We start from the raw sequence: 14,866 nt of genomic DNA, 5'->3' as shown, positions 1-14,866 counted from the left end.
TTGGAAAAGGAATCAATCCCCCAGCTATTCAAGGAACATGATAGAACTTCTATAGAAATCACCAAACTTCCATGGGGCATTATCTCTCCTACCACTATTTTATTGTTGTGAGAAATAAATAAATATGGTCTAAATACATCCTGAAAATCATTAAGTTCTATGAAGTATTGGAATATATATATAGTCAAAGGCATGAACTCATAAAGAAAGAGTGGATGATAAAGCTCCCACATGTAGGAGTTGTAGGAGAGGAATTAAATTTTTCCTTACTTTCTGTTTCCTTCTCTTGAGTTCATTGTGACCTTACAGTCAACAGCACCTAGGTACCACTGAAGTACAGCATGTCAGCGGAGAGCATTACTCTGCCTCTTGGAAAACACATTCATTAACTATAATACTGAAGTGGAGAGCTACACACCATTGTGGAAAAATGTGGATTCTTTTCTAAGGGGCAAATGTTCAGGATTTATTAATACTCAACATTACAACTTAAGACATTCAATGCCTCTGAACCACCTTCTTGAAAATTTAATTATGAGACAGCATCTTTCGAATGATAACATTAAAAAAAAACAAAGGTAAGGTTTATTTCAAGAGCATCAATAGGAATATAATTGAGCTGACCAGAACTTCTGAAGACTATAAAAATGTGGGTTTTACAGAGCACCCCAACATCCCCACTTTGATGTTTTGCTCTGACCTTCCTCTCTGCACAGCAGGACTCATCTCTGCCTGCATCTCAGAGTGACAGCTTCTTTCCCTCCTCTAGGCTTCTACTTCTCTGACAGTTCTTGGTCTTATTTGTTTTCTAGTCTTAAGAGACCTCTCTTCCCCACATTTTTCTCATTACATCTCACAGGTTTTTTTTCATCAAAAATATAATAATGTGTTTATTTGTTAGGTTTTTTTTTTACTGTCTAGCAGCTCTACTAGGTGGTAACTTCCAAGTGAGTATGGCATGACTATTTGTTCATTATTATATATCTAGGACCTAATATATTTTCTGACATATAAAAGGAACTCAATGAATATATATGGAATGAGAGATACATAAGGGAAATAAGTGACATGAATTAACAGATTTTGTTTGGTATATTAAGGGTTAACCATGTGAAAACTATGTTGAAAGGAGACTCAAAGCAAGACCCTGAAGACTTTACAATAGCACTTGTTACATGCAGCATCTAAAGGTCAGCAAATGCTTCCTGAAAGCTTTTGATGACAGCTGTCATTACAACTTTACTACAAAGTAAACTATCGTTATAAAAGCACTCATGAGGAATGGTAGGCACTTTGAGACCAAAGGTTTACTGATGGAGCTATTTTTACATGTCAGTTCTACTTACAAATAGAGCAGTAAGCAAGACAAATGAGTGTTTTTAGACTTGGTGGACAATGACTGTGTGCCTTGGTTAAAATTTTACTATTTACTATGTCAGATCCTAAACATTCTCTCCAAGGGATATTGAATGTTAAGGAGATATAAACCCATTCCCCCCAAAATCTATGACTTGTTCCATTAATAATTATCTCTAAAATGTAGAACAATTTAGAAATTTCAATCCCTAGGATGGAGCAGTGAACTGGATTGCAGCATTTGTAAGACTCAAAACTAGGGGCATTTCTGTTATGTTTCCTGGATATGACAGAAGAAGAATAGTAAGATTTTTTTCTTACACTGTTAGTCTCATTTTGGTTTTCTTGGCTTGAAAATTTCCATAGCTAAATAAATTATAAAAATGTAATAGAAACAATGCTTAAAACACAAACCACTTGGTCACATTATTTTAGAGAAGATAAATCCGGCACTGAGAGGTTAAGAGATTTGTCAAAGGTAGCAGGATTGCATGTGTATAATCCCCGCTGTGAGGATATAATGAGAGGTTAGTGCTTCGGGAAGTGTAAATCAAATTAACAGACATGTTGCTGTAACTTTCGTCTAAAGTGTGTTCCTGACACTGTTTAAGTTTTTATTTTGATTGATCAGAAAAACCCTTTGCTATTGGTGCCCTGTATTAGAAAAAGTGCTCAGTTGACAATCAGACTGTCTGTGGCAAGTTCTTGGACTTACAGATTTTATTTTTGTGAGTTCTAACATAAGAGGGGGTCAGATAAGCCAATATGACACATTTCATGAATTTAAAATTCGGGGCGTGGGGAGGAGAGGGTGGTGTGTTTACAGCTGAGCTCTTCTACCCCTCAGGCCTTCCCTGCCCTGTGGACGTGCATGCCACCCACCCTCCCTCCCGATCCCCATGCACTAAAGAGGTGGGATGTTTTCTAAGCTCTGAAAACTTCCCCAGCAAATAGAAGTCTAGGGTTTTCTCCGAGGAAAACTCCTAGTTCAGGTGCCGAGCAAGAAAAGAAAGATCAGAAAAACAACATTATCCACAATAACCTATCACTCACGCAATAAAATCCTCAATTATAAGAATAGAGAAATTCACTCAAGTTAACCAAAAAATATTCTGTCCTTCTTTCAGAGTCTGTTTGTCCCAAATTAAAGCAACATAAATATACCATAAGTACTTTATAAGCCCTTCTTCCTAACCACCTTCTGATAGATGTGCCCAAGTTCAGCTTTCATGGAGATGTCAAAAACATCATAAGAATAGGAATGGTTCCCCTAAATCAGTAATTTACCCTTTCTTCTACTTTGCTCCAAATTGCTTCACCTTTAATCTCATCTTCACATGTAATCATCTCTTCACATTTTTTTACATTTTTGATTAAAGTATAGTTGATATACAATATAATATTGCTTTCAAGTATATAACACAGTGATTCAACTATTACCTACATTATTAAATCCTCACCTCATATTATCTATTAACATAGGAGGATTTTACAGAACCATTGACTATAATATCCATGCTGCACTTGCATCCGCATGACCAACTTACATTATGATTGAGATTTTTATGCCCCTTTATCCCTTTCACCCTCCTCACCCTCCTCCAGTCTACCACCAGTCACTTCTCAGTGTCACCTCTTCACCTCTCATCTCCACACCCACCTCCAGATCTGTCTACCTGAGTATCTGCTAGTGATCATCCAGAAGATCTTTGTTACAATGCAATCTTCTTAAATTATTTTCAAATTGTGTCCCCTTTAACACTGAAAATAACCTCTCAGTTTATTTTTTACTGGCCTACTATTTTTAGAGTTCTGTAAACAGTGCCTTTCTTATGATTTTTCTTGCATTTATTAATAGTTTTCAATATGCAGGAGGCTTAAGTAATAGGTAAAGACAGAAATATAGTGATTGTTAAGCTGCAGGTGCTGCCAGAGAGAGTATGGCAAACCTGACTCGACACAGAAGGATCATGTCTGGTGGGATAGGCTTTGACCCATTAAAGGGTAACCATAAAGTCACTAAAGAATTGGTTCTGTTCTAATATTTAAATGTACATGAAGGAGAATAATCCCTGGGAAGATAGTGTCAGGCAAGGCAAGAATGGGACTCCTAAAGTCAAAAGCTACTGATTGTTCAATTTTAACAAGTCTGTGCCTTGGCAGTTCAGGGCTGGTTTGTTGCAGCAGCTCCCCTCAGACCCATGCTTCCCCAAGTCCTGGGCCTCAAGGAGTCTGGCTGGTTTCAGGAAGACTGCCCAGTCCATCAGGTGGAGTTCAGAGAGTACAGTGAAGTCACAGACCACAAAGAGCTGCAAGTTGCAACAACATGATGTTTTTATGCCAATTTTGGTCATATTTTCTGAGAAGTTATTTTTTCTTGGTCTCTGACCATGCATTATCTGGAAATTTGTCATATCACCCAGACTTATATGCACTGGCTAAATTATCATAGGAAAGGATGTGATACTTTTTTAAATTTATAACTCTAGAATCTCTCAGTGACAAGGGATCTGACATGTGGTTTTGAATTCATTTTAGAAAAGGTATTGGTCCACTCAGTGTTGTTATAAAGGTGTTATGCAAAGAAATGACATTTTGAAATAGAGCAAGAGTTGCTGAGGTCATTGTGCATTTTAAGTCTAATCTCATTACATTACTGTTATGTGAAGGAAACTGATGTAGCAGCTCTCTCCTTAATATTGAATACACACACAGTGAAAAAATGAATGAGATAATCTGCTGAAAGGTCAATGTGTACATTTTAGGTAGAGATATTTAGTGTTCCTTTGAAGCTGTCAAACCTGATTGACTGATTTAAAACAGAATATGTATTTAAAGTGTCAGTAATGACTTCTTTCTCCTAACAATATGTTAGACTTTTTGGTGTAATTCTGCTTTTATCTTTGACATCTAGCATCTTTCTCAGATAATTGGTGAATGCCCTGTTCAGCAGAAATGCAATCTTGTAGGGATTCTTGCTGTAAGTCATTCCTAGATAAGCAAAGCATGAGTACTGTGAACCTAAGCACTATTTAGAAACCAAAATGTATAATCCCCTGCAGAAGAAAATCTTCTTACTCATTTTATCACAAAATTCTCACAGATGCTTCTGCCTTTTCCATAATCCAATAAGAAAAAGAATCATATCAATCCAGTGAGCACTATTCTGCTGTATGTTCAATCAGTTCTCAGATATCAAAGAAAAAGGAAGAGGATTTGGGAGGAGCAGGAATTTCTTCAAAGCTGCTTAACGGTAGAACAGTCTCAAACAGCAGAGAAAACCTTCACATTTGTGTTATATATATATATATATATATATATATACATATATATATATATATATATTCAGTAATTCTTGAGCCAAAGAAATAATATATTTTATTTATTTAGGCATTTTATATAATTACTTAACTATGAAACTATATATTCCATAAATAATTATATGCTTTATGTTTAATATAAATATAATTTTATATGCATATTATGTAACACAATATATAATGTATTACATATAAAATTTCACATATTTTTAACTTTAACATATATATAATTTCATTTTTAAACTTTATATATTTATATATTTTATATGACTTAAAACCTTCTCTTCAACAAATAACTTTCCTTCCTGCCTATTCCATGATGAAGTAACAAATAAGCATATTTAGAAGCAAGATTGCAATACCTTGTTTTTTGAAGAATTCAGTGAATATTTTGACAGATTAACTTAAATTTGGAAAAAAGTCTCAAGCAAAAATTATTTTTGCCAAAGAATTATAAATATGTCAGTGTTTTAATAGAATATTTCAGAATTTGTATTTTAATATGAAAACAGGCAACATGGGAAACTTTGTGACAAGTTAATTTATCTGGACAAACTTGTCTGTAATTAGTTACAGAGAACCTTAAGATTTCAGTGGTTTGTACTCCTCTTTGTTTCTTAGTATTGCTATATTTCAACATCCACTCTCACAAAATAGGATTGCATATAAACAAAGTAGTATTATTTGGAAGGCTTTTGTAGGAGACAGGAGTATTCCCATGCCCCTTAATGAGAATTATGTGACAGTATTAGGAAAACAGATCTTATTTAACCAGGCTTAAGGTGAATCACAACTTTCATGGTACTTGATATTTTTCTTTCTTACTTCCTCTACCTGTGTATCTGTCCCATATCTCTAATCCACTTTTCACCCCTACCTCTAATAACTAGGATCTCCAGCTCATTAGCTACTGGAAGCATGAACAATAACTTTATTAAGAGTAGTTGTGTGAACTATCCTAATAATAACCCTATATTATAAGTACTTTCATTAACCACATTTTATAAACAAAAAAACTGAGGCTCAGAGAGATAAAGTAACTTGTTTAAAGACAAATAGTTGTTACGTGGTGGAAACTAGATTTGAGCTCTGAACCATTAAATGGCAATCACTATACAAAGAATTTCTGCATAGACACTCTCTAATTTAGTACATTGTCAGTACTACCTATGTAATAAACTTACTGTCCCCCAATCCACACATAATTCTGCTTAGTTAGTCTTTGCAATTCTATCCACTCAAGAGAGTACTCATCTTTCAAGTGCTGTAGTAGCCATCTTTGTATAATATTTTTTTTTTACCCTCCATGGTAGTGTTAGTTTTCTCAAATGCAATGATATACTGGAGATCTTTGAACGTAAATGGAGAATATATCGACAGAGGTTATTTCCATATGTAAATGGGATCATTCATTCCCTGCTGATCTTTTCATTTTTCTTAAGTTCCTAAATTACAGTATTACAGTGCCTTAAGAACACATTATAAGTAGAATGGTGGTTACTAGGGGCTAGGAGAAGAGGGAAGAGGGGAATTGTTGTTTATGGGGTATATAATTTTAGATTTGCAAGTTATAAAATTTCTGGGGATTTATTTCACAACAATGCAGATACACTTAACACCACTGACTGAACTGTATGCATAGATGGTTATGATGATACATTTTAGTTATGGATTTTTTTGCCACAATAAAAACAGGGAAGAAAGCACATTATATTGCAATATATGTTTAATGGAGATATACCATATATGTTATAATACTTGAGTTTACATTTGCTAAAACCTTAAAAGTTATTTCTTTCTAAATCTACACATTTCGAATACACCTATCCTCCTCAACCTCTATCATATTACATTTCAACCTTTCTCCCATTTAACTCCTTCCTTGCTGCTTAGCAGATGGTTTCATCTGTATTTGACTTTTGAATATCATATGCAATATTTAACAATGAGAGTTACAGAATCTGATAAATGGGGTTCAAGGCACAGACTATCCTGGCTTTGTACAAGTGACTTTGGGCAAGAAACTTTTTCCTGACTTCAATTTCATCATTTGTAAAGGTAAATAGCAAAGGTACTTATTTCAGATGTCATGAGAATTAAATTTTGTACATTTAATATAATCATAGCTGTTGGCTCCTAGGGATCATCAACTGAATAACATATTGACTAAAGTTACTAATATTATTATAAATTATATGATACTGTCTTCATATTTCTACTTCTCTCTGGCATGAATCCCACATTTGCTCTTCATGGAAAATTACATAATATGAAAAAATATAAGCAAATATGGGCAACTATAAGCACATTTGTGAAAGTAATTTGCTTCTTGTCTTTGGCAAAAGCTTGACTAAATTTTTGTGCTTCTCATTCAGTTAAACCAAGTTCTAGTTCACCAGAAACTGAGCAGGTTTGATGTGGTCCCCCTTCCAGGGCCAGACCCATAAAATTCTTCCACTGTTTCTCCTCCAACTCAATTCCTGCAAGCTTAAGGACACCAGCAAATCTGGAAGTCACATGGTAAAGATGGTGAAGAGTCACCCATCAGGAACATATATTTTGGACATTATGTAAACAAGCACTAACACCTTTGCTATTTAAATCTTTATAGATTCCATAGTGAGGTTTGTTTGAGTTGCTGAATAAAGAAATTGGTATCATGAAGTGACAGAGCAGAGGAATCTCGAAAGGCCAGTCTGTCCTGATTCCATGATCACTGTGGCCAATGATTGCTGTGTGTCTCAAGTACTCCCTTTTTATTAGAGTCTTTGTTATAGTTTTCCTGGACTCTCCCACCATTGTTAATTGGTCAAGGGGCAGTAGAAATCTTGTCTTTTTAATTCATATGTGGCTAGAGTAAGGAAGGCAGGTCAGCTGTGACAGAGAACACTACAAATCAGCTGAAGAACCTGGATGCAATGATTCGATGGGGATGTAAATCATCTCCTTTGGGGAAGCGATGAGCATGTTGTTGTATGTAAAGGAGAAAGAAAAATTAAGATTTGGCATCAAGAAGAGAATATTGTGACATAAATTGGCTAGCTGTTCACATAAATCATGTCTTCTTTCCAGATACAATAGTGAGTCTTCTCTCTAGTTAGTAATTATCATGTGACTGTTTCTTGGCAGTGGAAATATTCAGTGGATTGCACATGAGTAATTTTGCAAGCTAGCACTGGATACTGGGTATATGGTTTAATGTGGAATTCAAAAAGATAGTTTTAAAACTCACACATGTGAACTAAAAGCTGAAATTAGCTAACATAAGACATTCCTGAAAAGAAAAATTGAGAAATCAAATTGATGTTGTATCGTGCAGAAAGACAAACCAATGGAGTAGAGGAACCAGAAAGAGATTTATACAGATATAGTAACTACTCAGTAAACCGTGCTAGAAAAGTTGGTTACAGAGAAGAAAACATGGAATAGGATCTCTGCATTACACAATATCTGAAAATGCATTACAGATGGATTAAAGACATGACTATAACACTTAAAGAAAGTATGAAAAAATATCCTTATGACCTTAGTACGGCAAATAGGTTTTGTAACAAGACACAAAAACTGATAAATATATAGGAAAAGATCCATTTAATCAAATGAAGATAAAGAAATTCTATAAATTAAAAAGCACTTTAATGACAATGAATACATGCTAGAAAAAGGAATAAATTATTTGTAACATGTAATGGACAAAGGACTTGTATTTGTAGCCTATGAAGGACTCTGTTAAATCAATATGAACAAGTTATTTGGAAAATGGGCAAAAGACTAGAATTTACAAAAAATCATCTCAAATGGTCCATGAGATTTGAAAGGATGCACATTACTAACAAAAAAATGGGAATGGGAATTTGAGTGACTGTACATGAACTATCAGATGTATCAAATTAGGAACAATTCAAAGTTTTCTGAATACAATGTATTGCCAAGGGTGTGTAGGAATGACTACTGTCACTAAAACTGGTAGAGCTACAACTTGGTAGAAGTTTAAAAAAATGTTTCTAAAATGTCATACCTCTGTATATCCTACAATTCAGCTGTATCCTTTTTATCTATATGCTAAAGAAATTATATTTCATATTCATCAGGAGATATTTATAAGAATGCTTATACAAAATCATTCATAGCAGCAAAATGTCTAATATAATGCAAAAGTCCATGCAAATTGCAAAATGTAAACTTTAAAATGTGATATATTAATAGGATGAATTACTACATATTAGTGAAAATTAATGAAAAAAGTACACACATTTGAATAGAAAAAATCAGACATAATAATGAGTAAAAGGTGCAAACCACAAAAATATATATAATTTTATGCCATATGTATTAATTTAAAAAATAGGGAAATAAAATAACTCATTGCTTAGAAATTGTTGAATAATTGAGAGCATGCTAAAGAAAATTAAGTAATAATTATATTCACCAGATAGGTAAGGCTATTTTACTTGCAAAAAGAATCTCAGTATCTTTACAGAAATAAGGTGCAATTTTTGCTCATGCTAAAGTTCAGTGCAAATGACAGCATCCTCTGTGTGGTGAAATGCCACTCCAGGGTCCATTAATCATGTGCCCTACCACATTTTTTCCAGCAAAAGGCCAAAGAGAATTGAGTACCACACACAGAAAACTTTATTTTGCTTCATAGAGAGGTAAGACATTTCATTTCCAGTCATATTTCATGTTTCAGTAGCACATAGCCTTGCCTATTTGTCGGGGGGTGGGGAGGATGGACTGGAAAATTTTGTCTTCCATATGTCCAGGTAGGAAAAGTACACAAAGAAGTAATGAGTATTGTTAATGTCTACCCGAGCAATTAACACAAAATCCACTATGAATGTTTTCTAGGATGAAAGGTAAAGATGGAGGAAGGGATATATATGTAGGAGGGAGCAAACCAAAGTGAGGAGGCTCCTAAACTACTGTGAATATTCCTTTTTTAGCCTAGGAATACGTACATGTGTTTTTAGTTGATTATTATCTTGTTGGCAAAAGTATGTATGATATACTTCAAAACACAAAATGTAATATACACATATATATGTGAATATGTGTCACATATCATAAAATATCATATTATAGTAGGTAGGTTAATGAACCCTCAAATGTCCGCATCCTAATGCACAAAACCTGTAAGTTACCTTACATGACAAAAGTGATATTAGCAGGTGTGATTAGGTTAAGAACCTTGAGATGGGGGAGGTTATCCAGGATTGTCCACGTAGGCCCAATCTAATCTGCTTTAAAGGTGGAGCAAAGAGAATACTGCAAGTTTCTAGAGGTTGGAAAAGTCAAGGAAGAGGATTCTCTCCAAGAGCCTCCAGAAAGGGGTACAGCCCTGTCCACACCTGGATTTTAGCCTCAAATAGGACTCATGTTAGACCTAAAGAACTGCAAGTTCATAGATCTGTGTTAAATCTGTGAGCTTGTCATAATTTGTTATGGCAGCCATGGGAAACTAATACAAACTTATACATGTGCACGTGCACATGTGTGCTTACATGCACACTACTTTCATAAACAAATCTTTGCTGCAATGAGATGGTTATCGAAATTTGTGAACATATTCTGTCCTCAGTTTTTCCTGAATATAGAAATCATCACAATGTATGATTCATTCACATGGTTTGAAGAATGCTAACTTTTTCCAATCTAGTTACTTACTGAAATGCTCAAAACAAAAGACAGCACCAAGAAAGAGTTAGAAAATCTGTGATGTGGATGCATAGCAAGGTATCACTTCTAGGTCAAAGAGTATGAAGTAATCAACCTTCTCAAGAAAAGGGCAGTCAGAATGTCAAAACTGATTAAAGTTAAAGCTGACTGAAGAAAATGGTTGTTGAAATTGTTCAAGTCAGGAAACGTGTAATAGAACAAAAAATGTGTAACTTTATTTTTCTGTTAAAAGGATTTGTAGAAATAAACACACAGTTTGGAAAGGCAGACAGCAACAGGAGAGAAATTTTGATGTAAACCAGGTTGTATTTCTGGAAGCTAAGAAACAGCTTTCTTTAAACTTGATTTCTTTAAACACTGTATGTGGAAACAATGCTCACACCTGTATGTGGAAATAGAGAAATGGAGCTAATTGCAAACAATAGATGTATGCTAACACTGCTTGAACATATCAATCACCTGTTACTCTGCAAATTTTGTCTTTTGTTTGCATGCATTCTACAAACTTTAAAATTATTTTTATTGTTTAGTGTTCCACCCTACATCCAAGTTTACTGAGCTTACATCTTTGGTACCTGTGATTCATGGATTGTCTTCAAAGGCCTTTGAACTTTTTGAAAATGTACTGTTTGTATGTGACTTTTTAGAGAAAAGACCCACAACTTTCACTGTATTTTCAGAAGGATCTGTAATGTGTTCTATCTGAAGGAAGAATCCAGGAGTTAAATAGTTGCCTTGAATATTATGATATGCTAGATGATTCTAAACTAAGCTATGGACAAAGGGACATAAAAGCCATGTTATATTTCTAGAAGTCTAAAGAGCAAAATAAATGTTATTATTGTATGCAGACAGCCTTCTTTTTCATAGTGTACCTTATTGACAGTGACACCAGTGTGCATTGGGGGGAATTGGTTCCTTCCTTTCTCCCTGTGAAGGAAAAAGTAATCTCCTTTTGTTCTCAGAGGATTAAAGCTCAGTGTTATTTGCTTAAACAATTGCACTCAGAACTTTGAGTGCAAAAACAGAATAAAAATAAAATGAGCATCTTCAAAAGCTCTCCTATTCAAAGTGGAAGAAGCAAATACTTTTTTAAGTGTTTTAACTATGTACCTTCCTGTCTGAAGGTACTTTTAAATTAAAATTCTTTTAATATGATTGAAATCCCTATCATTTTGTTTATTTTAACTAAGATCTAAAGATTTCTTACAAGCAGTCATCCTGTGTCTCTAGCGACCTGGCTGCAGAAGAGGCTCCCCATCCAACCTCTCCAGTCCAGATAAGCCCTCACTAGCCCTTGTAAAAATTACCTATTGATATGGAGATGAACTACTTCTTGCCACCTCTTGGAAACACCTGTTGATATGGAGATGCACAAAGACCAAGCTAGAGATTCTGAAAATACTGCAGTTTTACCCACAACATATTCTGAAATTTAAAATCTAGTACAAATCAGTCTATATAGTGAGCCTGGAAAAGAGAAGCTGTATTACTTAAGATGAATAGGGCAGTGAAACAGGACAGCAGCATTCTCTGTGTTCTCCATTCCTCTTGCTGGATGCCTAGTAACAGTAAGAACATATCTCCAGCTTCATTAGTGTCAAATGACTAGTCTTCTAAGGAAATGTGTAGTCCTAAAATATCCTTAGAGATGAGCAGCTCCTTCTCTGTTCCCTTTTCATGCTGCTGGAAACAAATGGCTGAACTGAAGAAGACACATGATGTTAGGAGCAGATTGGACACCTGCATTATCACTTAGAGATGAGCCACTCTGGAAAAATATTGTGTGTGCTTTGTTTGTAATTAGTCACAGTTATTTGTCTGCCTACTACACAGTGAGTAGTTAAACAGAGAGCACAGGACTAAACAAACAGAACTCACTAAAAGCAGTATTTTATGTGAAAAGAAGAAATAGGTGGGTGTCAGGGGCTGCCCTGTGCAGACTACATTAGAGTAGGGAAAACTTACACACAGTCTGTGCAGTTCGCATCAGTGATATGGTGTAAGCATGGAGAAGAATCCTGTCTGAACCTCGTTGGGAATTTCAATAAGTGGACTCTCAGGGTGTACTGGAATAAGCTACCAGCAAGAAAACTGTTGCTCCTGGCATGCGTTAACTATTCAGTATGACTCACCCTTACTGAATTAATAAAATCACCTGGGGTACTTGTTAATAATTGAGTTTCCTGAATTCTGCTGAATATATGCTGAATTAACTTCTACAGGCGCCAATGAGAATCTGTATTTCTTACCACACGCCATGCAGGTGATCCCCATTAGAAAAGTTAGATGACACTGGTGTGCACCAACAAGGGCTAACCTGTGGGAGAAATACAATACATGAGTCGGGACAAGTCAGTCAGTCCACTAGACTTGCTCCAGGATTCTTGTACTGCAGACTTGATTTTGTTTGTGTCTCTCCCTGCCTTATAGAGTATCTCCACAAGGCTTGATTTTACAAACCTTATTATTTGAAAATCATGCTCTCCACTGGTTGAGATTTCAAGCTCTGACTCTGAAGGGCTTAAACTTTCTAAACAAATAGGTTGTTTGTGACAATAGGCATATCTTGGAGCACAAAGTGACAACTGTGAGAAGAATTCACTATTAAGGATCATACACCTGTAAATGGCAAGTGTATTTGGCCATTGTAACTTACGATGTGGAACTCAAAGACAGCCTTTCTCAAATGTCGTACTTCACACGCCTTAAGGGAGACTCAGCCTCACTGATTTGGAGCACTTAGCTCAAGGGAGTATTGAGAGAACGAGGGAGAGGGAGACGGAGAGGGACAAAAATTTAAAACCCCAAACAAACAGAAATAGTTTAATGTTCATCTAAACTTGAAAAATTATCTGGTACATTTGTTACAGAGAAATTTGATTAAAAAATTATGAACTTAAATATTTCAAACAGTGTGTATGTTTTTTCTGTTGTAGATCTCATTGGTGAAAATGCTTGCTACTTTTGAAGGTCACGTTTACAAATCTGGAAAAACAGCTCTAAAAAGTGCTAGTTTTAGTGGGTGAGTCACTGCTGACAAAAGCAATCCTTGGTGCCTCATGAAGAATAATACTATGTAAGCATGCACATAAACGTCACCTTACAAGTGGGATACCTCCTAATAGAACTTGTAATTCTTAGTGTACTTTTCCCTTTGGAACTTTGATGCATTTTTTAAATTTGCTTTTAGGAGTAGGTTGTGGTTATTCTACTCTGTCATTATAGCCACAGAAAATGAAATAGTAGGTTTGACTGTGTAACCTCAGGGATTTCAGGTTTAAAAACAGAACAAAACAGAACAAACACCAAAAACTGCAAATGTGTTTTCTGTTGGGATAATATTTTCTTTTTATGTATTGAGCTTTTTAAACAGTGATAAAAAAAAATGCCATACTCTTAGCTGAAGTAAAAAGATCTAGGGAAAAGCCTTGTCACCAAAAAAAGGCAAAACAATTCGTTTCGTTTGTTTGGGGTCTCAGAGCTTGCAATCCCAGAACACAGACTCAGTTAGAAACCCAAATGTGTCTTCCAAAGAGGGGAAAGGACTTGGGGTTTTTAAAGGTAAAAAGGGGAACTCCAGTAGGTTTTACATGACTTGTCTTGAAAGAATTGCCATTGGCTAAAGCTACTGTAACCCACATTCAGCTACACGTAATTGGTTGCTTAGGCTATTCGAGATGCAAAAAGTCCACTTTGTTGCAGGGAGCAGATGTTTGTCCAGGGTGGTTATGGCCTTACCGAATACAAAGCTTAATGTTCTTCCAAGAACAGTGAGTTTCAGAGAAGAGAACAGTTTAGACCTATTTCCTTAATGGCCCCCCAACTATTTTAGTTTATTCTCATTGTCAATGTTAACTCTCTTTTGTCTACATTTAAGCCTAAAACATCTTTACTGAGAACTGTGAAATTTGCCTTCCATTTTATTTTAAGAAATAAGGTTAAAAATTTATTCTGACCTTTTCACTTTTATCCTATTCAGTGATTTGAAATGAAAATTTAATACTGTGAGAAGAAATAGTATCAAGACATTTTCTCTCCATTATCTGATTCCCATATAGCCCATTTACCCCATGTTAAATGTACTGGTTTGTCCTAGTCTAGGTATATAATATATTATAACATTTCTGTGTTCTATGTACTATATTGTAGTTGTAACAGCTATATGATATAGTATGCTTACAATAGGGCAAAATTTCAAGACTATAATTCTTGGTCACTTGAGGTTTATATGCTCAAATCCAATGTTAGGGATCATAATAGATGATCTTTGTAAAAATATATTTCTATTTCTTACCTCAGAATCATGGAAGATAATACTGTCTGGGACTCTTCATTTACTCTTAAAAAATGCACACTGTGCAAGTGTCCTAAATTGGGTTTCTCTGTAAACCTTTTAATTTCAGAATAAAAGTTTACATATTGAGAACAAGGAACCGAGAGCCAAGTCAACTTGATGAATTCTGCATCCACTGTGATGGTGCTGATACCTTTCATGTAGATGGGCAACA

This window comes from Manis javanica, chromosome 9, assembly GCF_040802235.1.
Source record: "Manis javanica isolate MJ-LG chromosome 9, MJ_LKY, whole genome shotgun sequence".
Lineage (NCBI taxonomy): Eukaryota > Metazoa > Chordata > Mammalia > Pholidota > Manidae > Manis > Manis javanica.
This window is presented reverse-complemented; position numbering follows the sequence as displayed.